Source organism: Rhipicephalus microplus, chromosome 2, assembly GCF_043290135.1.
Source record: "Rhipicephalus microplus isolate Deutch F79 chromosome 2, USDA_Rmic, whole genome shotgun sequence".
Lineage (NCBI taxonomy): Eukaryota > Metazoa > Arthropoda > Arachnida > Ixodida > Ixodidae > Rhipicephalus > Rhipicephalus microplus.
In genome coordinates this window covers 179,193,432-179,218,347 of record NC_134701.1, presented here as the reverse complement: position 1 = coordinate 179,218,347, position 24,916 = coordinate 179,193,432, and positions in this window count along the sequence as shown.

Below are 24,916 nucleotides of genomic sequence, written 5' to 3'. Positions count from 1 at the left end.
GAAAGGATTCCGCAAAAAGTTCGGGGAAAGACGCGGAAAAGGACGCAGCAGATGTAAAGGATTTAAAAGAGCTGTAGAAGGCATTTGAAAATTTCAAACGCGATTTCAGAAGTGAGATTCGGGAAATTAAAGACAGCATAGCCTTTTGCTCTGACACCTGCAGTGAGGTGAAAGATGTAGCCACTGATATTAAGAATATGAGAGCTGAAATGCAAGAGCTCATAAGACAAAACATGGAATTGAAAGCGGAAAATAAGAGACTGTCACAAAAATGCGATGAGCTCGAACAATATCAGCGTTTAAACAATCTTGAGATAAAGGGTGCGCCGGTCGGGAATGATCCAGTGGATGTTGTAAGAAATATAAGCGAAGCTGTCGGCACGGCAGTTGATCTGTCGGATATTGATGCATGCCACTGGATTCCCACTCCTAAGCCTGGTGTGAAGAAAATAATTGTTCGTTTTGTAAAAAGAACAAAACGTGACGACATACTGGCGAAATGTAGAAAGAAGAGGCTCGATAGTTCTATGCTTGGGGATGACGAAAAAACGCCCATTTTTGTAAATGAGCATTTGATGCAGAAGGGCAAGGCATTGCTTGCAGCGGCAATACAAAAAAAGAAAGAAGCCGCATGGAAATTTGTCTGGACATCCGGTGGCAAAATCCTTGCACGCAAAGATGAAGGATCGCGAGCGATACACAATGCGGATGAGACAAGCCTGGCTAAAATTAGAAATTAGATGTGGCATATGTCATAACAAATTGAAAAACATTCCACTATGACTGATCTTGTAAATAACCAAAAGTATTACAGTGTTGAAGACTTTAATAGGGCATTTCAATCCAGAAAAGGCTTGTTTAAAGCATTGCATATAAATTGTAGAAGCAGAAAAAGAAAGGTCGACGACATTGCTAATTTTATATGGTCTATAGCTATCGGATTTGATGTGCTAGTTTTCTCCGAGACATGGATTATTTATAAAGAAGATGCGCCGTTCTTTCCAGGCTATAGTCATGAACTTCTCTGTCGTAACCAGCAAAAAGGTGGAGGTCTTGCTATTTATTTTAAGGATACGCTTTCGAGTGAACAGCTTGATAAGTATACTGTTATGAACGATGATGCTGAATGCATTACAATGTGTGTTGGCCCATTCATAGTAATTGGCGTATATAGGCCACCACATGGCCACAAAAAGAAATTTATTGAGTTTCTCAATGTTGTGTTATCCACTTTTCGCGGGAATACTCCTTGCATAGTTATGGGTGACATAAACATTGACCTCTGTTCTAATGATCCTTATGCCAAAGATTTTGAAACGCTCTTACTTACAATGGAAGTACAAATTTTATACGTTCACCTACTAGGATTACATCAACAAGTGCTACGCTCCTTGATATATGCGCCTCAAATTTAAGTTCACAGAATATAAAATCCGGGGTATTTGCGTAAGACATAAGTGATCATATGCCCATCTTCTTTCTTGCACGAGTTACTTCTCAAATTGGTCAGAAAACAGAGACATCTTTCCACCGAATTAAAAACAGCAAAACTCGGGAACATTTTTTTCAGCTAGTTCAGAACATAGATTGGACTGCTGTTTATAGACAAGAAAATCCTGATGATGCTTATAACACATTCATGACGTTGTTGAGTACTAGCTATGATGCGGCATTTCCACTTCAGAAGCGCTCACGTGGCAGAAACAAGAAATGCAGAAAGCCTTGGATAAATCGTGATCTTTACCGGCGCATAAAAATAAAGAATAAATTGTATCATGATTTCATCCGTTCGCGGAATACAGACGCCTTAGCTGAGTACAAGAAATACAGAAACGTTTTAAATTCAGAAATACGGAAGGCTAAACAGAACTACTATGAAAAATTATTTGAAAGCATTTACAATGACCAGAGGAAGCTATGGGAGGTCATAAATGGGCTTACGAACAGAAATAAGGGTTGTAATAGGACACAGGACCTAACAATTAATGGTCAGATTTTCAGTGGTGAAAGGTTGGCCAATGTCATGAATGAACATTTCATAAATGCGGGTTCCTTTATTTTAACGGATGAAAAGCGAGATAATGCTCCAACTCCTGATAAGTCTCCTTTGCCGTATTCTATTTTTGTCGCACCCACAGATCCGGTTGAAGTAGAAAGATTAATCAGAAAACTTAAAAACAATGGTGCATCAGGGATTGATGAGATAGGTTCTGTTGAGTTAAAAATGGTGTCACCATTGCTATCTAATGTCTTGGCCTATATTATCAACCTCACCCTCACTAACGGTGTATTTCCAGAGCAGCTAAAAGTAGCAAAAGTCACTGCAGTACATAAAGGTGGTGATATCAATACTTTAGCGAACTATCGACCTATATCCGTGCTTCCAACAATATCAAAAATATTTGAAGGGGTTATTTATGATAGACTTGCATCCTTTTTTGATAAGCACCAAATAATAACAAAAAGTCAGTATGGTTTTCAAAAAAATAAATCAACAGAAGAAGCTCTACTGTATATCAAAGATAAGATAATCGAAAATATGGAAAACAAAAAATATACTCTTGGGCTTTTCCTCGATCTTCAAAAGGCATTTGACTCCATACAATTCAAATCATTGATTCATAAATTATCAAGTTATGGGGTACGTGGAGTTGCAATACAACTGTTCAAAAGTTACTTAGAAGATCGTTATCCATATGTAAAACTGAATAACACTATTTCTGCAAAGATAATGTTGAACCAAGGAGTCCCCCAAGGGTCTATACTGGGGCCATTATTGTTCCTTGCCTATATAAATGATATGGTCGATATACCTCATTCTCCTGAACTTATAATGTACGCTGACGATACGAATGTTTTCTTTTCATCAGACAATCCAATATCACTTGAAGTCAGTGTAAATAATTATCTAAGCAATCTTTCAAATTGGTTAAGGCAAAATGGACTGCGCTTGAATGCAAAAAAAAACAACCTATATGATATTCCGACCTATAGACAAACCTATTAGTAACATAGCTGTAAAATTCGAAGGAAATTGCATCGCACATGTTAGGGAACAAAAGTTTCTTGGTGTATGGTTTCAGGAGGAATTTAACTGAAACACACATGTAAATCATTTGATCACCGCATTAGTGCGAATAGTTGGTTGTTTTTTTAGAACAATGCACTTAATCCATTGAGGTTAAAAATAAGTATGTACTATGCACTCTTCCATTCTAAAGTAAGTTATGGGATGTTAGTCTGGGGAACGACATCACAAGGGAATTACCATAAGTCAATAACTATGCAAAAGAAAATATTGCGCTGCTTTGAAAATTACAGGGGGAATCTACAAGACTTGCGCACGGCTCCACTATTCATTAAACATTCCATACTCAGAATTGATCAATTATATCATTTTAAATTACTTCAGTTAATACAAAAGACTAAGCTAAATGAAGAAAGTTGCACCGAAAGACCACACTACAGTCTGCGAGAACAAAAGAAACGAGCTCCTCGAACAAGAACCAAGTATGGAAAACAAAGCATTGCTTACCAGGTACCTCAGGTTTTAAATACCCTTGCAGATCAATTGAACTTTAGGGCTAGTAGTGCGACTTTCAAGAAACAAATAAAGAACTTATTCATAACCACCGGTCTACACTATCGAAACTACGTAATGGAGTCTCATGCCTCTGCAAATGCTTAAATTGTTCATAAACTCCTATGTCAAATATACGAGTGTATACAGCGGAATTCATTGTATCCGCATGCATTTTGTGTCTGTTTTTGAGTTGTTTCATTGATATTGTTTAGTTGTGAATTTTAACGAGAGTGACCTCTAATTCTTAAAATGTGTTATGTAAGCTTCTTATGCTATTTATGTTTGAATTTTGTGTTTACAATTTCAGGTTGCTTGAAACCAATGTATTGAATATATATATTGTTTGTCAGTGCTGATGTCTAAGCTTTGCACTGTCACGGACTGCGGAGGGACAAGGGCCTTTGTCAGGCTGTTCGCCTTTAGCCCTTTACCCCTGCAGTGAGCTCTGTATCCGGCTTACTGTAAATAAAAATACTACTACTACTACTACTACTACTAATATCTCTTTCTTTCCGCTGTGCTGCATGGTTCAGTGTCTAAGTTTTTTACAAAACATTATTCCTGGCTGTGAATAGCATACAATATGCACGAATGTTCACAATAATGGTTATAGATGCGTTTGTTTTTAAACAGGAAACTATAGATATTTATCCGGTCTGTCCCTGTTATTTGCCAGTCATGTTCATGGTCAATTCCCATGTATCTTCCCACGTTTTCACAGTTAAGCGAACTGTCTTTACCAGGCCGTTTGAATGCTGTGAATAGCGCTGCAGCTCCACATTCCCATTAGGAAATAAAAACAATAAAAATTGTTTAGGGAGCTTGTAAAAAGAAAACGATCTGTGAGTTTGCTAAGGCCTCAACAATCTCTCGCACGGTCTTTTATTTGATTTTCGACAAACCTTTGGTTTAGTTTAGTGAAAGCTGAAATTTGTATTTGCAGGCAGAATTAGAAGATGGCACCACCGCGGTGGTCTAGTCGTTAAGGTACTCGGTTGGTGACCCGCAAGTCGCGGGATTGAATCCTGGCAGCAGTTGCTGCATTTTCGACGTAGGCGAAAATGCTGTAGGCCCGAGTGCTCAGATTTGGGCGCACGTTAAAGAACCACAGGTGGTTGAAAATTTTGGAGCCCTTCACTACGGCTTCAGTCATAATCATATGGGGGTTTTGGGACGGTATACCCCACGTATAAAATTAGAATGAGAAGACGGCTGCCTTGTCATGATGCTCAAAGAGGGAACCGCATGAGAGACTGCTGAGGCATTTTATATTTACATTGTGGGTGAAACGCTGTAGCAAAGCTATTGGTTAAGTGTTACAAACTTAAGATTGACCGTCTACCCAATGACCTGTAGTCTTAACCAAGTGTCTTCACGTGTTGTATGTATGTGTGTATTTCCTGCAACAAATGTCCAGGTTTTAACTTGCCTCTTTCCTGTGCTTTTCCTGCATTATGTTCCCGTCTTCTTGCGCACTTTTCTGGTAATGAAAACAGGCTATTGAAGTCAAACATCTGTGGCTGCCAACTATGTACCATCAAAGAACAATCGCAACATCCCCATCTCTTTTCTGGATTGGAACTTGTACAGCCATAGAACAAAAATATTTCTTTTTCAATATAGTTTATTGTCCGGTAGGTATGACCAAGGTTTCATTGAGGGGATCGCTTAAGTATGAAGAACACCATTTACAGTGGCTGAGCATATACAAATTTGTAGCTTTGTGCTGTAGCGTATCACCTCTTTGGCATGAGTCGGAGAACAAAGTGTCAAATGGCATTATAAAGATCGCCTGAAAATGCAGCCGAACTAAGAGAAAAGGCAGCTTAAAAAACAATAAAAACCCCTCATCGAGAAATTTGATGTTATCCACACCCATATAGGTATATCTACCTGTGTTAATGTTTGTAGAGTGATTGTTTTTTATGGTTATCAATATTTTCTTTCCTTTCGCCTCATACTTAGGTCACCGGAGGATAATGCCAAACAATTTAACGGACTGAATGCAGTGTAAACTACTGCTGTTTTGCAGTGAAAGGTGTCAAGACATTGCAACAAGGGTCGTTTTCGGCGTGGTAGTTGACCACCGCCGCCACCACCACCAGTGTCCGTAATCACTATCGCGTGAAACAAAATAAAAAAGCGAAGCCATTAAAAACACCAAGGGCACAAAGGGTGATTCAAACACATGTTCCCTGCGTGCCAGCTCCCTATTATACCACTGAGTGACGGTAGTGCTTGAAACTTCGTTGCAAAGGGACCCTGGACAGGCTTCATGGCGGGAAAGGCTGCGCAATGAGTAATAAAGCATTTTAGAAAAGCAAAGCAGCAACCAGGCATCACACAATGTGAATCGTGTAATGAGTGGACTGTGAAATTCTCTAACCTATTAAAAACTTCAGACATAATTTTTCATTCTCGTCTGCCACCACGTAAAAAAATGCACGAACTTTCTTGCAAGCGCGCAGCGGGTACCACACTTCTCTGAGGAATGACAAAGATTGGCATGGTGAATTACCTATTCCTAGGTTATACTAGACGTACTGCGAAGAAACACTTGAAAAACAAAAAAGAATCACCTAACAGTTAGTCTATCCCCTGCATTGCATAAGAGCCGTGAGAAAAGAAGAAGAAAGCTTTCCTACTGCACAAAAAGTGTGGTGATTTATGGTTTAGCGGGTATCCTGTAAGCACGCTTGCAGCAGCTACTCAAACAATGTTTGAAGAAAAGGCTCTGAAACGCCATTTCAAAGCTTTCACTTTTACTGTGCTGCTTGTTCCACAAAGGCCTCGTGGTTTATTGACGCCGTAGTTTTCCGCACGTCCTAACCGCTATCGCATGAAGAAAGAGAGAAAAAAAACGAATCGGAAAAATATAAGAATCATGGACTCTGGTTCAAAGCTTGGGCGTCAACGTGGCAACACGAGATACTACCACAGAGCCAAGGCTTTGCTCGGAACGCCAAAATGACCGTATGCAGGCGCCATATCGCAAGGTAACCACGTCAACATATGTATTAGGGCACGCTATAAAAGTAAGATTACAACCAGGTCTCACACAATTTGAATTGTGTGGCCAGGCTTCACACAATATGCATTGCGTAACAAGTGCGTCATTGAATGCATTCAGCCTAATACAAAGCATTAAGCCACAGTTCTTTATGTTCATCAGCCACACCATATCATAGTGCACATAATGCTTCGCTAATTCGTAGCGGAAGACCAAGTCCTGGCCGTCCGATAAGCCCGCGACAGGGCCCGCAGGGTAAGCCTGTCGGTACCCACGTGGGAATAGCGGTGTGGGCACGGGGGACACTCTCCCCTGCGACGGTAACGAACCTCAATAGAGTTACTCTCTCTTTCACTGTCACTTTTCCGCAGAATGATGATTACTGGCGTATTCAGTGCTCCCAAACTTGAAAAAAGTTATTATTTATGGCGTAGTCGATACATTGCAAGCGTACTTGTGCTGGTAGCGCTAAGGGACCTTACGATGGGTTTACACATGTCACTGTTCCAGCTATCGCTGAGAATGCGGGGAGCTTTTCGCGCATGCGAGGTGTTCTTTTTTTTACTAGCCAGATAAAAAATACTTTTTTAGACGTTTTCCCTAATAAGTTAAGTAACGAGAGATGTAACAAAGAACAACTGTCAGAGCAAATCATGCAAACTAGATACATAGGCCTGTACACGTGGCGCCAATAATTAAGGAGCTAAATTTTGGTTCTGTGGAGCTGAAAAGGCCAATTTAAAAGTGCAGTAATGCCCAGACATCTGCCATCTCTTGAACGACATATCGCATAGAATATCACATAGTATATCGCATCAATGTAGTGCATGAACACTGGCTAAGAAAGTGAGTGTCGCCTTCTTACGTGCTGTTATATTTCACTGACAGCCTCTAGTTTTTTCGCGTAGTTTTATTTTATTTGTTTTTCGCTCTATAGTATACTTAGCCCACCACGTGTGTTTTCGCCCAGTCGAAATGCGCATCTTACTAGGAAGAGATGGTTGCAGTGAAATTCATGACGCCCACCAAAGAGCACAACACTGGGTAACGTGAAGCGTTGCGCAATTATACATTGTTGCATTGCGTGACAGGCTCTATAACAATGGCTCAGCCTCTAGGCAATATTTCTACTTACAGACTCAAAGCTGGATCACAAGCAATGCGCGCTTACAGAAGTTCTCATTTGTTGCGGAGCCACGTCCCGTAAATACTTGACGTTCGGGGGGGGGGGGGGGGGGGGCAATTGAACAAATGGCCATTTGAGCACTCGGTGTCCTTGTGCAGTTACTAATTACTCAAAATATTTTGGTCTGCGCGAGAACTGATTTCTCATGCGATATAGTCAGGATACTACAGGTATTAATAAATTGTTCGGGACCTCGTTTTTCACGGCGCACCGAAAAGCTCCCCTTTTGTAGTGTATTAACAAGATGTTGTTGACCCCGAAAGTGCGTGTACATTTTGTAAACATCACGTTTACATCTCGGAAGCCTTTAGAGAAGCACATTCCGGCCGCAAAGGGCAAATCAGAGAATACGATAGCCACAAGTTCAAATTTTATGCTCAGTAAGGCTGGTAGCTAATGTTTTTTTTTATCCTATTTCATGTAACTCCGAAACACTGCGCTGAAACGCGGCCGCTCAAGGAAGTGACGTGGTTTGCGTGTTTTGTAGTATCAACACGGACCAATATGTGTAAGCACACCACGTGAAAAGCTGTACAAAGCTATACTGCCACGCTTTTCATATTTCTAAAGAAACTTTTATTAGAATCAGTCAACCACAGTGCGCCCGTAAAGTAGGGTTTTTCTGCATCATAGCTTTCTTTCCGAGTTGAGCAAGAAATGCTGTTTCTGGTAACTTTTGTGAAAGAATTAACGTGTAAAATTTCTTGTGATGGCCTAAATGAACCTTGTCCTAGCCAATACGATAAATGATCTTTTTTCATATTGGGTTTACCTAAATTCATGTTTTGAGCAGTTGTACGTTTCGGCGGGTTTGGAGGTAATGTGCATCCAATGATGGGGCTTTGTGTTTATTGAATGAAGTGGTGCCGTACATATTCGAACACAATAGATCAAGCGATCATTTCTTAGTGGAAAGACGTCTGAGCTGCTGAAACTGCACCAGATCATATAAGGGTGTTGGCATACAATAATTACATTTTATTATTAGTTGACCTATATATGAAAGCATTCAAACAGAAGCTTTCACTGATGTGTTTATTTACACTAGGAAATAGTTTGCTTCATCCTCCATCCAAACTGTTCAAGGCATGTTGAATTGCAACAGTATGTTATAATGAAAATAGCACGTTATGCTGTGAGGCAGAGCACCTCTATCTGACGGAACACCATAATGTCGAAATGAACCGATCATTGGTAACACGACTCCATCGTCTTTTGCACCTTGTTCGTGTCTTCCATGTTGCACATTGGCACATACAAGTCGGTCTGTAAAGATTCAACACAGCGCAGTCTCATAGACACGCTTATGACAATATAATGCCTATTTCTGTCCTCGAAGACAATATACCAGGGTAACAATATTTCCGATTCGCACATATTTACCCTCCATGTGAACAATGAAGAATAATTGGCACGAAGATTATTATGGATAATACGAAAACAGAACACATTCTTAGAACTTTCAAGGCTACATTTGAGGAAGAGCCCTTACTCCAGCGGTAAAATATTGCGGAACAGTATGCACACCTAGATACAGGTACATTGCTTCTCAGTTATTCAGAATTCATTCGGGGCACTCTTCGTTTGGCTGGCTCATCGAACATAGCTATTAAGATCAGTAAAAATTTTAGACGTTGCGACTTACTGACCGCATAATTTTTGTGCATGTTTAAATATAGTTGCGGTCACTGGGAACAAGGCTTCCATGTATGAAACCGAAACGTCTTTGTAATTTTTTGTACGTTACCTTGGTCGGCATTTCTTGTTATTTTGCTATACAATTTCAGTCATTAGTTAATGCACATCAGTTGTACATATTGGCTCTCAGGGCTTCGGTAGTGTTAAACACTTTTGAAAGCTTGCAAACTAATTTGTATTGTCTACAATTTTTTTTCTGGTAAAACTAATAATAAAAAGGGAGACATTGCTGTGTCCTTGTTCCAATTTATTATATAGCACCTTAAAGAACGAGGGTGTAAGAAAGTGAAAGAAAAAAAAAGCCGAGCCAAATAAGAAGGCTGACAACATGTCCGGTTTATTTAAATAATATTTCGGTAAAATCAGGAAAATGAAAACAACACACAAGTACCGAAATACGAGCCTGATCAACAAAGGACACCTCAAATTTCGCTCACAGCAAAAGGCAATTTTTTATCTATTTTTCTCAGAATTGTCATGACACCTAGAGAGAAGCCAGGTAAGCAAACGCAAGAGTTACCTGGCCAGCGAGTGATGTATAACAACCGACATACTAGAAAGCTATGCTTCTGGCAAGACAGATAGAAGCTACTCCGTTCTACCATCATACGAATTCCCCAGAAGGCCCATAAATAATCTACCCTGACATTCGTGAAGGGAGCCTAGGGAGAGACAATATTAAAAAAAAAGGAAGGCAAAGCGGGCAGGCAGAAGCACATGAACAAAGAATGACATTTATTCTTGCACAACTATAGAAAAAACACGTTTATCGCAGTCTTTGCAGACATACGTGCTCAATCTTGCCAGGTAACTGCAAGCGCATTTCTTGCCTGCACGGGAACATCTATGCACGCCCCATTAAAGACGGTGGAGCACAGCCGCACCTGCTTTCTCGGTCCATTTGTCTGAAAAGAAAAAGTTGTGAAGTACAGGTCTGCAAACGTACATATGCTGTACAGCAATAGCAAAGAAACATTCCCGTACCCTCTTTGTTTTCAGTCGACTTACCTCACTGCATAAATCTGCAGATGCTTCTCGTGAATAAATGGTTTAGCTTGTTCCTGGTGCAAGCTTTCTTTCGTGGTGCTTACTGCAAGAGTTTCCGGGTCATGTGTCCATGCCAAAAGATGCGGGCAACTCTGGACAGAAACAATGAAAACCTTTATCACCAAAGCCTATGGCAGCATCTGATGATTACTGATTACTACTTTTCATCTGCTACGATGCTCTCGCCTCACCTACATCACCTTATGTATACACTATGAACACCTTTGTTTTCGTGCTAGCTGAATTCTAAAAATTATAAAACTTAGTGTGCTCGATTTAGGCCTGATTACCATGTATTGCATTGGAAAGAAATATATCAAGCCACTAGGAATTCCTCCAGCAATCGGGCAGCCTTTCGACTTCCTGAAAGGTAACTAGCGAAACCGTTTAGCACACAACACACAGGCGGTAAAATTTTCAAACACTTGATGGTCACACATCCTGCAGCTAGCCTTTAGCAATGGTTCCAACTTGTTTTGGATTTTTGTTTTTTACGCCTGCAAATAAAGATTTGAATAGAATGAGTTGAACTAAACTTAAAATACGTGTCCTGTATTGAACGAGACAATGGACAACACATGTTTAGTTTAAAGCGGCTGTTCTTTATCTCACTAAGTTCTCCTCTTCCACATGCCAGCCAATATCCTGCCTGTGCCCGAGCGCCGCTCTCCCTTTATTACACTCGGGCACGCTGGGAAGTCATATGGCGAGTCAAGCTGCAGGAATACTTTCGGGCGGACGACATCGGCTGTGTCACGTTGTTAGTCACAATTCTACAGAGAAGAGCAATAGTTATCAAAAATAAGTCTGGAGAGTGGTTCTGTCTGCGCCTGAGTGGTCTGTTTTGTTCATGTCACGATGCCTGGGTGCCCTGCTGTGCCCAACACCGACTGCCTTGTTGCGGCCGCAGATATCGGCCATGCTGCGACACAACGTTCTCTGCAAAAGGTGCGTCTTCCGGGTAGCAGTGGTGCCTCAGCCGATCGTCCAGTCACGCACTTGAACGTGCTGTCGGGTGTCTTTCGCACCGTAAAGTCAGTGGCCATGAAATGCCAACTTAAGGGTAGACTAGCTCAATAGTCACCATGAGCTCATTGGCAGGCTCTGCAGCTTGTGGACATCGAAAAAAAGCGACTGGGAGGGGCCACGACGTTCTCCACTACCGCCGCGCACGACAATTCCACGGCCAGGTTGGTTTGTTGACTCTGACCCACGGTATAGAGATGGTACTTGAAGCAGGTCATCAACAAACGCGGGTTTATCAGCCTAAGACGCAGCACAGCACGACAATGATGGGCTTGTGGGCCAGCAGAAAAATACAGCAATAATGATCGAATGCACTGTCCTGCGGTGCGAAAGTATCCACAGAAAAGGGTACCACGATGAGTGTGGAGACTAAGTCACCAGCAGAATGAGAGCGTGATTTGTGATTTCCACGTTGAAGGAGTGCAAGCATCTCCTTAGTGGCACGACCCTCAGCCGTCATAAAGATAATGGGGGGGGGGGGGGGTACCACGGGTGGTCGATTTGACGGCGTGCGCCGTGGCGTGTTCTAGCATGATGGAATTCTTTACGTGACCAATCCCTTGCTACGGAATATGCACCCTGAGCGTAACACACTCGTCGTCGTTGGGCACTGGTGAGGTACTTAAATCGCAGTCTCCGCGAGATTCAGGAAAATAAGTTGTACTACAAGAGTGCGGCTCGCACGACAAACGGACGCATAGTGGTGGTGGTTAGCGGCACTCATGAAATAGTAAGTGCTGCCTCGATCTCTTCCCCATCTTCAGGTTCCGACTCGGGCGAAACCTTAGCGATTACCTTGGTCATCGAACACATCTTGAGCCTCACCGCGGAAACAAACTAGATACACACCAATTTGCAAGTAGAATGTCATGCTTCCTTTACAGGCCGTGGTATTCTTATAACATCCCACTCTATACCTTTACGCACATGCAAAGTTGCTTTGCTCAACAGCCACATTACACTTGCTCTGCACTCCTCGTCATGCCTCACTGTCGGGTAATGAATGCACTCATGCGGCCACACGAGAACTCACCCTCTGAGCAGCCCCGCGCATTGAGGCGGCCAACACACATTCATGTTCGCCAATTTTTACATATCACAAAGTCATACAGCATTACACACGGCAACGACAGCAATACCGACTCTCACAAGACTCCTTCACACGAAAGGAGGCTGTCGCACTTATCCGGCTACAGAGCCGAGCTTTCCCAAATCTGCACTCCATGCATAATATATAGCTGACTCGTTATACCGATGGCTGTCTAGCACGTGGGGCTATCCCCACAACTTTTCACCTCACCGTAGAGTGCATCGCTGCCTACTTTCCTTCCTTCCTTTCTTTCCTTCTGTCCAAGAGCAGCGGGAGGGCACCCTTTGCGACGGTTCCCCCAAGGTCTATCAGGCACTCGTTCTGCGGGCATGGGCTGTCGCTGAGGTTGCCATATATGGTGTTATGGAATAAAAACCTTCCCCGTTTTCTTTGAATTTGAGTAAAATGTCTTGATCATCATCTAGCATGCTGTTCGCCCGAGCCATGCGGGACCAGCGCGCGTGCTGATGTGCAACGAGGCGCCAAGAGGGAGAGCGCGCTCGATTCGCACAAGCTGCAAGGTCAGGTTTACGTCCGCTCTAATGTCTTCTGTCCCAGAGCTGCGCACGTCAGAGGCACTTAGGTGAGCATTTGAACCATCGAAAGACCTGGGCTCTAGCAATCGGTCGCCGATGGGAACTTTAACAAACGTGTAAGCTCCCCTTAGGAACACGGAAGTGACGGAAATCCGACGGCTCTGGAGTTGGTTCGGGAGGGGCATCGGGTGCCACGACAGGTTGTTTCGGTGCAAGATTTCTCAGGGTGTATGATACGAAATCAAGGGGCCCCGAAACGTTTAATGGCTTCGTTAGGCCATTGAATACCGTAATATATGCCATGGGTCCTTCCTGACCTTCACGAAAGTCGTATGTGTTAGGCAGGAAAAGAGCTAGTAAATGGGTGTTCGCATGCACTGCTGGTATTAGGGTTCGCGACCAAGACTGTTTTTAATTGAAGAGGGTCGTGTGTTATGGTGATGGTAGTGTACATGTCAAAATTGTGGAATCGAAGCTCTTTGGCAACTAACACTGCTCGTGGCTGGTGTCGCTGTCTGCCGCGCAGCCTTTTGCGAGGCTCGCTGCGCAGTGGCAATAGTGTACAACTGTGTCATCGAAGTGGCTTGCATTGCTCCTCTCATCTGTTATAGACAGAGTATCTGAGGAGATAGGGTTGCAGGTGTATAAAAGAGGGTGAAGGATATGTGTTACCTTGACGCATAATTAAGGCCAGGATTGCTGTCTGATGCCGTATAGTGGGCATGCCATGCATTGGTGGCATCGCGAAGATTGTCGATGGCAATCAGCCATATCGACATTACGTCCAGAGAAGGAAGGCTTCGAAAGTATTAATGTTCTCAATCAACAACAAAGCAACACCCCAGAAGCCACAAAACACCAGCACTGCCCTAACAGCCGACGACGGAGCGGCAGGCTAGAAAGTAGAACTCAGTGCCGATAGGTGGTGGAGTTCGCTTCATAGTTCTGCGAGTGCGTGCGAGAACTCCGCTTGGTTGCCGGCCGACACATCATACGAGGGCTGGATGGTGATCGTGGAGTGTGCAGTGGTCTCTGTGCTCACGAAACTTCATCCATAGCTGAGGACGCGTAGATGGCATCTCTCGTCGTGGATAGGTTCGTGAGCACTGGTGCTGAACTGCCAAGGAGGCCCAGATGCCGTCTACTAACGATAGTGACGTTGGCGGCAGGTGACCAGGTGACGAGGTGCCGACCATTTCCGTCCTCAAGCCTAAGGACGGGTATAGAAGACGTAGGACTTCGTTTTCATTGAATGTGCCATTGTAATTAACAAGACCAGAAACAACGCCGGTTCAGTACGCTGGCCGTTCATTATGTCGCTTCATCTTCCTCTTCCACATGCCAGCCGATCTGGCACCCGTGCCCGAGTGGTGGTCCCTCTTCCTTACAGTCCACACAATCACTTTCGAATTCAGCTTATACCCTCAAAGGTTTGTGCGGCAAGCGCTTTTTTTCGTCAAACGCCTCTTCTGTTCTGTATGGGAAATACGTTTAGTTATGACTCCCGTGTGTTCCCTTAATTAGGAGAAAAAGCTTTTGAGGCCCGTCATCATCACCGTCGAACGTTCTTGCACCGAGCAAGCGAGCAACTGTACGGGCTCCCGGCACAGCGGACGCGCAGGCGCTGCGGGAGGTGCCTGGCGCTGCGCTACGGGCGCCGCCCTCTAGCTCGCTCAGTCATTCTTACGACCGAGCGCAGCATACTCTCTCTTCCCCATTGCCCACCTTTCCGCCTTCATGAAAGCCAGCAGCGAAATCAGGCGTATAGTAGTTTGGGTACCATTTCTAAGAAGCCTCACTCAGCCGTCGTATACGTGCACGGAACAGCTGCTCGTTTTTTTTATTGAGTATATCAGTGGTGATCTGTGTTTTTCCAACTTTCCCTGGCTGATACGTTTTCGCCTTCCTATGGCGTCTTCGTTTTCAGTACACCAGTGGTGACTACTGTAGTTTGCTGTATTTACGTCGCAGACTTCAGATGTGCGCAAGGGCTCCGGACATCATGGAAGCCCGAGCCCGCCTTGGCCCGCGAAGATGAGTAGGTTGATGCTTGCTCGTCAACAGCCCGTGCTGGGCTCAAAGTATACTTTGCTTTTTTACCAGCTGTGTTGCGTCAGTTCCAAAGCCCTAATGAAGGCCAAAATAGGTTTGTTGTGTCGAAATTGTTTTTCAACGCATAGATCCTTCTCCGACTCCGTCATGCGTCGTTTTATCGTGTTAGACTTACTTAACTTGAGTAAAATAGCGCATTTTCGGAAAACAATAGCTTAGTAGTCTTCGCAGCACACCGTAATAACGTCGGAAATGACTGGGCCAGGCAAGCGCCTCCTCTATTTTTTCTTGTGCCCGGGTTAACGCTCTCCTCCGGCAATCCGAGCGCGTGCTCCGCCTCAGCTTCCCGTTGTCGCGTGTCGGCGCTGTGCGAGTAGACGATGAAGAGCTGGCGGTGACCATCCACGTGCTTTGCTAAGCTTCTGAATCCATCTTTACATCAGAATTTAAGTGCATTCGCGCTTCTCGCAGGCTCTGACAGGTATGTATCCCGAATGCAGTCTATCTGGCGGTGGTACCAGTGCGAAAAGTGCTTTTGAATTTGATAGTATCCGTCAAATTTCTTTTCTATTTCAGCCTTTCGCAACCACGTGCACCGACTGCACCGGCATGTCGTACTGTTGCGTAACACTGTGCAAATCAAATGGAAAGAACAACACTGACTGGCTTTCATTCCATAAAATACCAGCTGTCGCTGGTGTGCGGGAAAGGTAGCTTGCTGCGATTAGGCGGGACAATTGGTCGCCTAATACAACTTCGAACTATACAAGAGTGCGTAGCCGCCACTTCCGATCAGAGGACTTCATAGGAGGAAAAAAAAAACGGCAGCTCAATAAGGATGCAGTACCGTCGGTATTTGCAGACTACCCTTCACATTTGCAGCCAAAGCTATCGACTAAACGAAGCATGGCAAGCAATATGAAACGTAACCGAGCTGCGACCGAACATGCACCAGCAGCACCGCTGCTTCACGATTGCCGCTATGTGTAACGCTGACACTAGGTTCCGAGGCTGAAGAATCGGAGCCCATGGATGCTACAAGTACTACAACTGAAACAACGGACACTTACCCTGAACAGTGTAACGACGAATGCGTGCACAAGCCGACGCATGCGACAAAAGACGTCCTGGTCAACAGCTATTTGGTCTCTACTTTCCTCGCTACCGAAAAGTCAGAGCGGAAAAGGAAAGTAAGAGATTTAAAGAGCTAGATACTGAGACTACGGCAGACCGTTGACAGGTACAAAGAGAAGCTCAAGAAGCTGCACGAGGACTCTATGACAGTAGACATTTCTTACATTAGACAAGAAGCAGCAGAGAAGGAAGCTTCAGCTTTATTTCTCATGGATGAAATCACCAACTACAAGAGGAAAAAGCAGACTTGGTTAGAAGAAACAACACGTCGTTGCTTAGTACTGCGGCATTTCTCAACGAAAGCGTACGAACATATTCGAGGGGAGATGCTTTTGAAGCTACCAGACCGAAGGACGCTCATCAACTATATTGGAAATACAAATGGTGAGACCGGCTTTAGCAAACTGGTGGAAGCTCGGCTGATATCCGAAGTGTAAAACCTTGAAAACCCCCCCTCGAAGGTCTGCTCGCTTATCGTTGATGAGATGAGGGTAAAGGAGAAGCTGCATTACAACAACCAACGTGACTGCTTTGTTGGGCAAGTGAACATTGGGTGGGAAAAGTCAGACGGCTACCTTCTTTTAGCCTAATCGCTGCTGTGTTTTGTTATCAGTAGTTTGTCGACAAGGTATTGTATTCCAGTTGCGTATTGTTTTACGAAAGGCCTAACAGGACCCCAACTCTGCAAGTTGTTGATTTCCGTCATGCAGAAAGTCGAAGCTTGCAGTTTTAGGATTGTTCGCCTTGTTACAAACAACAATAACGTAAATGCGAATTGCATGAAACTACTTGAAAGTGGTATGCTTACATACAGGATCGAGCATACATGTGACCGCAGCAGGCTTCTTTTTATTGGATTTCACCCGTGATAAAGAACGTGAGGTCACAGTTTCTCTCGCATGACCTTGGCCCAAAAAGGTGAAATCTCTCCTTCACGCGTAAAAGACCTTTACGAACTACAGAAAGGCTTGTCTGTAAAGCCTGTTCGGCATTTGAGCAGAAGGCCTGTTTATCCGAGCAACATAGAAAAGATGAGCGTTGGAAGGTTCGTCCAACTGTCTCCAACTGTTACCGCCACTTTGAAACACCTCAAAGATCAGGCTGGAGACACTAGTGCCCTGTCGTTTTCAGCCGCAGGCCCAACAATTAGGCTGATGAAGAACATTTATCGATTATTCGTACTGCACGATGTCAGTGACATGACGCTGCACGTGCACCAATTTTTTTCAGATGCCCACCAATTCGACAATTGCGCAGATGCGCGCCTTGAATGGCTCGAGGTCACCTTCCCGATGTACTTAGAGGCTCTAAAGAGAAGATCTGGGCATGTGCGAGAATTCCTCACAGGAGAAACCTAAGGAGCGATTCTACTAACCTCTTATTCGACAGTAGCATGCGTCAAATATCTGCTAACAAGAAAATTCCTTTTTGTGCTGACGCGTAAATTTAATAATGATCCAATTGAGTCCATCTTTGGAAGTTTGGAAATGTCATCCGGGAGCGACGAAGCGTTGGTCGTTTGGGCCACGTTGTCAGGTCTTCAAAAGCTATCGAAGATCGGCATTGCTGCGGCAAGTGCAGCCTCTAATATTGCCCACAAAGAACCAGTTGAAATATCAGGACATCTCCAGGATCGTACACTTCCCTGCGCACAACGAGCATCTACTTCAGCTCCGATTCCTCTTCTGTCGTCGACAGTGAAAGCAGTGCCGCAACTATCGAGAGCAAGGTTGGCGCTGCAGAATTATTCCTCAGCACCTGCCATTGCTTCAAAGTTCGGCTACCGCCTATGTGGGTGGCTACATGTTGAGAGCTGTAAGCGAGCATATCAATTGCAAGAACTGTGTTGCTTTGTGCACTAAACTCGTGAGTGACCACACGATTCTGCAATTCACCAAGAGTCAAGATCGAGGTGGACTCCTCTACCCGTCAAATCAACTTCTCTTTGTTCTGGACGTTTTAAGAGCCTTTGCTCACCGTGCCCTGGAGGAGGATCAGACTTTGCAGAAGCCTCTGACTACGTTAGTGGTGTACGTTGTCCCAGCCCTCTGTTCCTCTAGGTTCCTTAAGTGTGAGAGCAACGACAGCAACGACCACAGGTTGAAACTTATGAACATTTTATCAGTTCATTTCCTGAGGTCGCTTTTCTGCAACTACGCTTTCAACATTACTGACAAGCATGACACTGCTAAACCTCTTGGAAAAAATCTCTTTCGCGAAAGTACGCGAAACTGTGAGAGTGACATGCGCTTTATTGACACGCGGGGTCTGCCCCCAAAATAAACGTTTTTTATTTTCCGCAGTTCAATTGGTGCAATCAATGTGCGCCCTGACTCGCCGCGCATTGATCTTCAAAACAAAAACTCACAGGGCACCTGAGGTATACACTGAAGACAAATAAAAGGGGAAAGCTATGTTCTCTTTTTTTCAGACGATGTATTGTTCCTCTATACGCTTGCGTGTACTCTGCTACGCACTCTCTACGTACATCTGCGCGCTTTAAGCGCCCAAGCTTTTTGTATTAGCTACTGGCAAACAGTGCTTTGTAAAATTGCGTCGCGTACGTACAGCTAAAAACACAATATAAGAGTTCTTGCGTTATAAATTTGTCGAATATCCGGCCCAGACACGAAAATTGAGCGATTCCGTTCTTTGTTCAATTCTTTCTTGGCCAGGCTGTCCATCTCTTCATTTCCCTTTGTTCCAATGTGACTGGGTATCCATTAAAAATGATGTTTAGTGCGTATCTTGACAGGAGAAAAGAAAGGTGTGCCTGTGAACACTTGACAGTGTGAACTGTTGCAAGCAGTGTGGCAGTGTTAACTGTTGCAAGCAAACTGTACATTCGCTTAATATTTCAACCGGTTTCAGTGAGATAATATTTTTTTCTGATTGTTCATTTTTTTGGTACCGTTTAGTATTACTCTTTTTTCTTCGCTGCGGAACGTATTGATATGGAGCAGCCGAGCCAATATGGACATAAACCTTTTCACAGCAATACAGTTAAAACAGAACAAAACAGAACAGAACAATACATTATAAGAGTAAAGAGGATAATTGTCGAAAAACAAATTTAGGAGCATCACCTGACCACGCTTTCATATTGGCGTAGCAGACAACGCACGAGCGCGCGCCTCGACAGCAATAGCCACGAGCAACGCAAGCCTTTAAAGAAAGACTTGAAGCCAAGTGCGACAAGTGTTTCATTGTTTCTGGTTACGAAAGTCTTGTTCATACTTGACACAGCGCGAATACGACTGAAAACTTCACCATGCACGAGCGGCGAATACAGACCCCGCATGCGTTTCAATGAGCGATGGTGCGGTGGCAACTCTACTCGCGCAGTGGCGCGTGACGGCTGAAAGCCGCACTAAGGCCGGCGGTCGCTCCCCATTGTACTGCGCTCCATCGCCCAGGCGCGGAAAATCAGAGGAGGCACTGGTTAGACCTGAGATTTTCTTTTTGCACTTAAGGCGGGATCGGGGGGGCTCGGGCGGGATCGAGTGTCTGGGGCGAAAAGCGATCCGGACACTCCTCTAGCGGACATCTTTCTGCTTGCGAACAAGCACAGCATCCTGGCTGTACACAGCTTCATCATTATTTATTTATTTATTTACAGTAACTTACAGAACCCTCGAGGGGCATTGTGTAAGGGGGTGGTACAGATAATATGTTAGAAAAATATATACACATATATATCTACACATTGCCATGTTCATCAAATGAACATTTCAATAACGAACAAATAAATAACTAGTTATTCTACAGAAATCCAAGAGTATATGTATAAAAATCTGCAGAACTATAGTGCATATCAATTTGTACTAGTAGAAACGCTTATTGATTGGTCATATCAAGAAGCGGGAACCATCCCTGGCCTTGTGCAGCTATATATGCGTGTGACATGCTATTCTTTAGGTCCTTACTGGAAACCCCGAATGGAATTCAATATTGAAAAAAAAATTACGCTTCGGCTAACTGGGAAAGTAATGCGTATTTTGTGCCATATATGGCTAAGTAATGCGTATTTCGTGCCATATATGGCTACCAAACGTAGGTTTTTCTATTATGGTCATGCTTGAACAAAATATATAATATAAACTTCTAGCATATAGTTTTGTATGAGGCAGGCGTAAGTGATGCCCCTTAGCCGTTATACTAAAAAGCTGCGTTTCTTTGCTTGAAGCAAAAGAGAGCGGCTGCAAATATCAAGGATGACATGCAACGACTGTTCGCTTCAAAGAACATGAAACCATGGCCGAAACAATTGAGCTTTAAAAGACCACAATAAGGTACAACGTCTTCGAAAAAGAAAGGTGGGCTTATTCTACAATCTCTGAACATTGCGCTTGGAGTGAACGGAAATGATTAGTATTCAAGAAAGATTGACAAGCTGTTGGTGTCAGCGAGAGCTTTGCGAGGAAAGAGACGGCTACGCTGCACTAATAGTGTTGTCGAGAGGCGCGGAGAGCTGCAGAACAGCAGTGCCGTTGGTAGATGTAATAAAGTAGGTGGTTATGGAAAAGGGGTTCCAATCAGGGCATAAGTACAGCATTTACACTTCACTTCAGAATTAAAGATACGAAGGGTGAAAATGCTTAAGAGATGTAATAAAATACGTGTTTTTATATTGCTATCACGTTTGAGCTAATGGCTGGTACTGGCGGTACTGTGGCGTCCTGACAGCCAATAGGTAATGGCAACAATATCAAGCAAGAACAGAATTGCAAATGTCAAAAATCAGATGAAATTTACTAGAGTTGAGAACGCAGCAGCGCTCAAAAATGGGGGCACTGAAAACCCCATTGCAAAGAGGCTCTTCCTGATTCAGAAATTTTGCCTCTTTAAAGAGGTCAGTGGCTTCTCGCTAATCTCCAACGTAAGAAAATAGGCGACCCTAAAGACCTCCTAGTATAGTGTAAGACGATAGTTTCTCAAAGGGGAGGCAATAATGCCTTTCAGAGGTGATGGCGAATATAAATCGTTAAGCACAGGGCATACGCTTGCAACATGCCTTCTGCTTAGGCGCCAAACTCGCAGCCGGTGAAAAGGTGTTAGGAGTCTGGAGGACTGCTTGACTGTGGCTTGCGAGCGCCACGCGCAATTAGGGTTCTTTTTTCTAATTAAGGGAAACCTTCTGCCCGTAATGAGGCGTCGAAGGTACTCTTCCAGATGGTGGTAGCATGTGTTCCTGCTTGCACAGCCTGTCACTTTCTAATTGCGCGAATTCTTGATTGGGCTCTAGCCAGTGCAATTCCAGGCGTTTGCATCAAACTTGATGACAAAATGTTCTACAAGAAATAACTTCTATAACGTCACAAAAAAATGTCAGTGCAGGGTGTGTGATGCAATGATCCGAAGCTGTGTGGAGCAGCGCCTCGGCCAAGTATCTCCGCAAGGTAAAAGACCTATGTAAATATGTTCATTGACCTGGGGGCAATCTTGCTGCCCAGCACTCAATGCTTTATGCATTCCTACCTTGGGTGTTCCCGATGCTTAAGTGCACCATAGGTTAGGTTATGAGGGGAGCGCCATCCGCACTGAGGATTACGAAGAACGGGCGCAGTCATCTGTTACAGGGACATTACCTTTCTTCGGTAATTTTTAATCTAACGAAATAGCCATGTATGGGAGATAACGCAGAAATCTGTGAGGGTTGAGCTGCTCTCAGAACTTTTAATGGCGTCTATAACTTTACTTAAGGAACGCGAATGGAGTATTTGCTTCAATCTTTCGAAATTTTTAAAGACAGGCCTTTCTTGCATAATCGGCAATGATTAGGAACCACACGAGGTTCAAAATAATTATTTTGAAAAAAATAAACAACAAAAAGCTGCGCTCGTACCATTCAATGGGCAGTGGAGGAGAAATGCTGGTGTTCCTCAAGAAACACCAACTGATCATCGCTCGGAAAAACTTCAAGAAAGAGAACACAAGGCAGCAAATTGCTTGCGTCGTTGCGTTACATCACCGAAAGCATTCCTCTTTACTTTTTCCATCTACTTATCGTTCTGTTCGTCGGCCTGGTGGGTTTTCGTTTTCTTTTCTCAAAGACGATAGTCTTTTGGGGAGACGTTCGACAGAAAAAATTTGATCGGTCTGTCTGTCTGTCTGTCTATCTATCTATCTATCTATCTATCTATCTATCTATCTATCTATCTATCTATCTATCTATCTGTCTATCTATCTATCTGTCTGTCTGTCTATCTATCTATCTATCTATCTATCTATCTGTCTATCTATCTATCTATCTATCTGTCTGTCTGTCTGTCTGTCTGTCTATCTATCTATCTATCTATCTATCTATCTATCTATCTATCTATCTATCTATCTGTCTGTCTGTACATTTGTATGTTTGTCTACTCTTAACGGCATTAGGTACTTGAAACGGTTGACCCCATCCGTAACGCCCACCAATGTTGCTCATAGTTTAGCATTCATACTTGTGCAATTGATAATTCAAAAGCAAATATTTTGCATGTCTGCAACACGATAACAACACGTATATATTCAGCATGAGCGTCTTTTACTAGAAAAGAAATACATAAGTAATTTTAAGAACCGTAGCACTTATCACGCTGCTCTAACCATGCAACGCTTGCACGGAAAGGTGAGTGTTTCCAACGCTTTGCTAAACCAGATGGGGGTGGCACCTACCCATCGCCTTGCGTTCTACACTTTATCACCTCTAAGACGGGCGCGCACACCCGTCAAAGGGCCACGCGTTTCGTTTTCCAAGAAAACTGCCAGATGGCGCACTTGTCTCACGTATGACGTGACTTGACGTGCTCGTTCGCATCCGCTGCACGCTCGAGGCACTCAAACGTAACGCCTCCAGAATAACATTTACCGATTTTCTTGCGCAGAACATCAAATAAATGTTTTTTTTACTCTGTCCACACGCAAGACTATCGTCTTTCGACGACATTTGCAGACTACATGCAGATACGGGACCAATTTTTTTTTTCTGTCATCCTGGAAAACCTTTCTTGTTCTCCTTTGTAGTGAATATTTGGGAGTGGAAACCATACCGTCGTGTCAGGTTTTCCTGTCAGCGTAACTTGAGTGGCGCCTTTTTCATGTCAAGAGCCAGCTTAGCAATCTTCTCCGGGCGATTTCTATTTCTCCGAGGTTACCAGCCCAGGACCATGTTAATAAATGTTACCCTCTTATAACGCTTGTACACTGGAAGTGACCGGGTCTCGCTAAAAAAAAATATATCCTTCTCATTTCGTTTCATACACAATCTCTTGTGTACAGGTTGCTTGTGTAAAATGGTCCATTGCCCCCTTCCCCGCAATGCTATAAGTCATGCATACACAGCGCAAAACGACCATACGCCCGCCCAGGCCCTCATTTGAGTCAAGAAGGTACTCTTCTCCTGCCCCCCCCCCCCCCAGAAAAAAAAATGTTTGCAAGCAACCCTGCAGAGTAGCACATCACACCTACAGTTTTATGATTTCCTATACACACACAACATACTGAGATGTTACACAGAATCGTGCGTAGATCCCCAAGTGTGCCTTAGGTAAAAAATAAGGCGTTTTTTTTCTAAAACGAAAAATGCACCTTCAATAAAACTGAGAAAAACACACTCTTTCTTTACTGACAGTATGGTTGGGCCGGCTCAAACAACTTTTTTTCTAGTATGTTCCTCTCCTCTAGATAGCCGAAATATATATTGTGGCTGAATTCCACCCGTTTATAGACGCTCTTATTTCATTTTTATTATTATTTTTACTCATACTTGTCAAAGTCTTCGTCATTTTTTTCCCTTCCTCATTTGCTTTCCTCTTTCTGCCCTCTAATCTTTGTCTCCTCTGTTTCTTCCCTCCTCCCAAAAAGTGAGCAGGCGTTGTGCCCCTACAGGTGGCAGTTGCCAGCTTGCTCTCTCCCTCTTTTCTCTGTGTCATTGCGTATCTGTGTATGCAAATCAAATAATATTACTAATATTAAAATTGTCAGTATTGTGGAGTAAAGTTTGTATTTAACTATTTAACTCAAATACACTGAAACATTTCATTTGCACATGCATTAGCTCGTGAAATATTTGTAAACCGGTTTCAATGTACGGTATAGCAATATTTCGCGATACAATTGACATCATACTTGTGCTTTCATCACTGCAGAGCTTTGATACAAGGGCATAATGGCGATTATTAGACATGAAGAACGAGTGGTCTTTCATGGCAAAGGGGGCACTATTTTGGACGGCGACCAGTGTTTTGTTGTACCTGGCATCAAATGAAGGCCTTGAAGAGTGTTCCAGTTAGTTCTATGTCATGCCTATTCTGACCACTTCTTCTTCAGGGAAAATATATCTTTATTTCAAGCCTAATTTATTTTAAATATATTGTGTTGGAGCGAACTGACGACAAGATACTGTTGCGTTAAAGTCGAAAAGAATCACGGAGATGCAAAAAAGTAAGCAAGTCAGCCTCTTACTCTTTACAAGTGAGTTTTCATAATCATGTGGTTCTTTGAGACATTAAACCCCGCATATCACCGCAGGGGCGTCTGCGTAAGCAGGCGTTTGGTGTGTAGTGACACCACG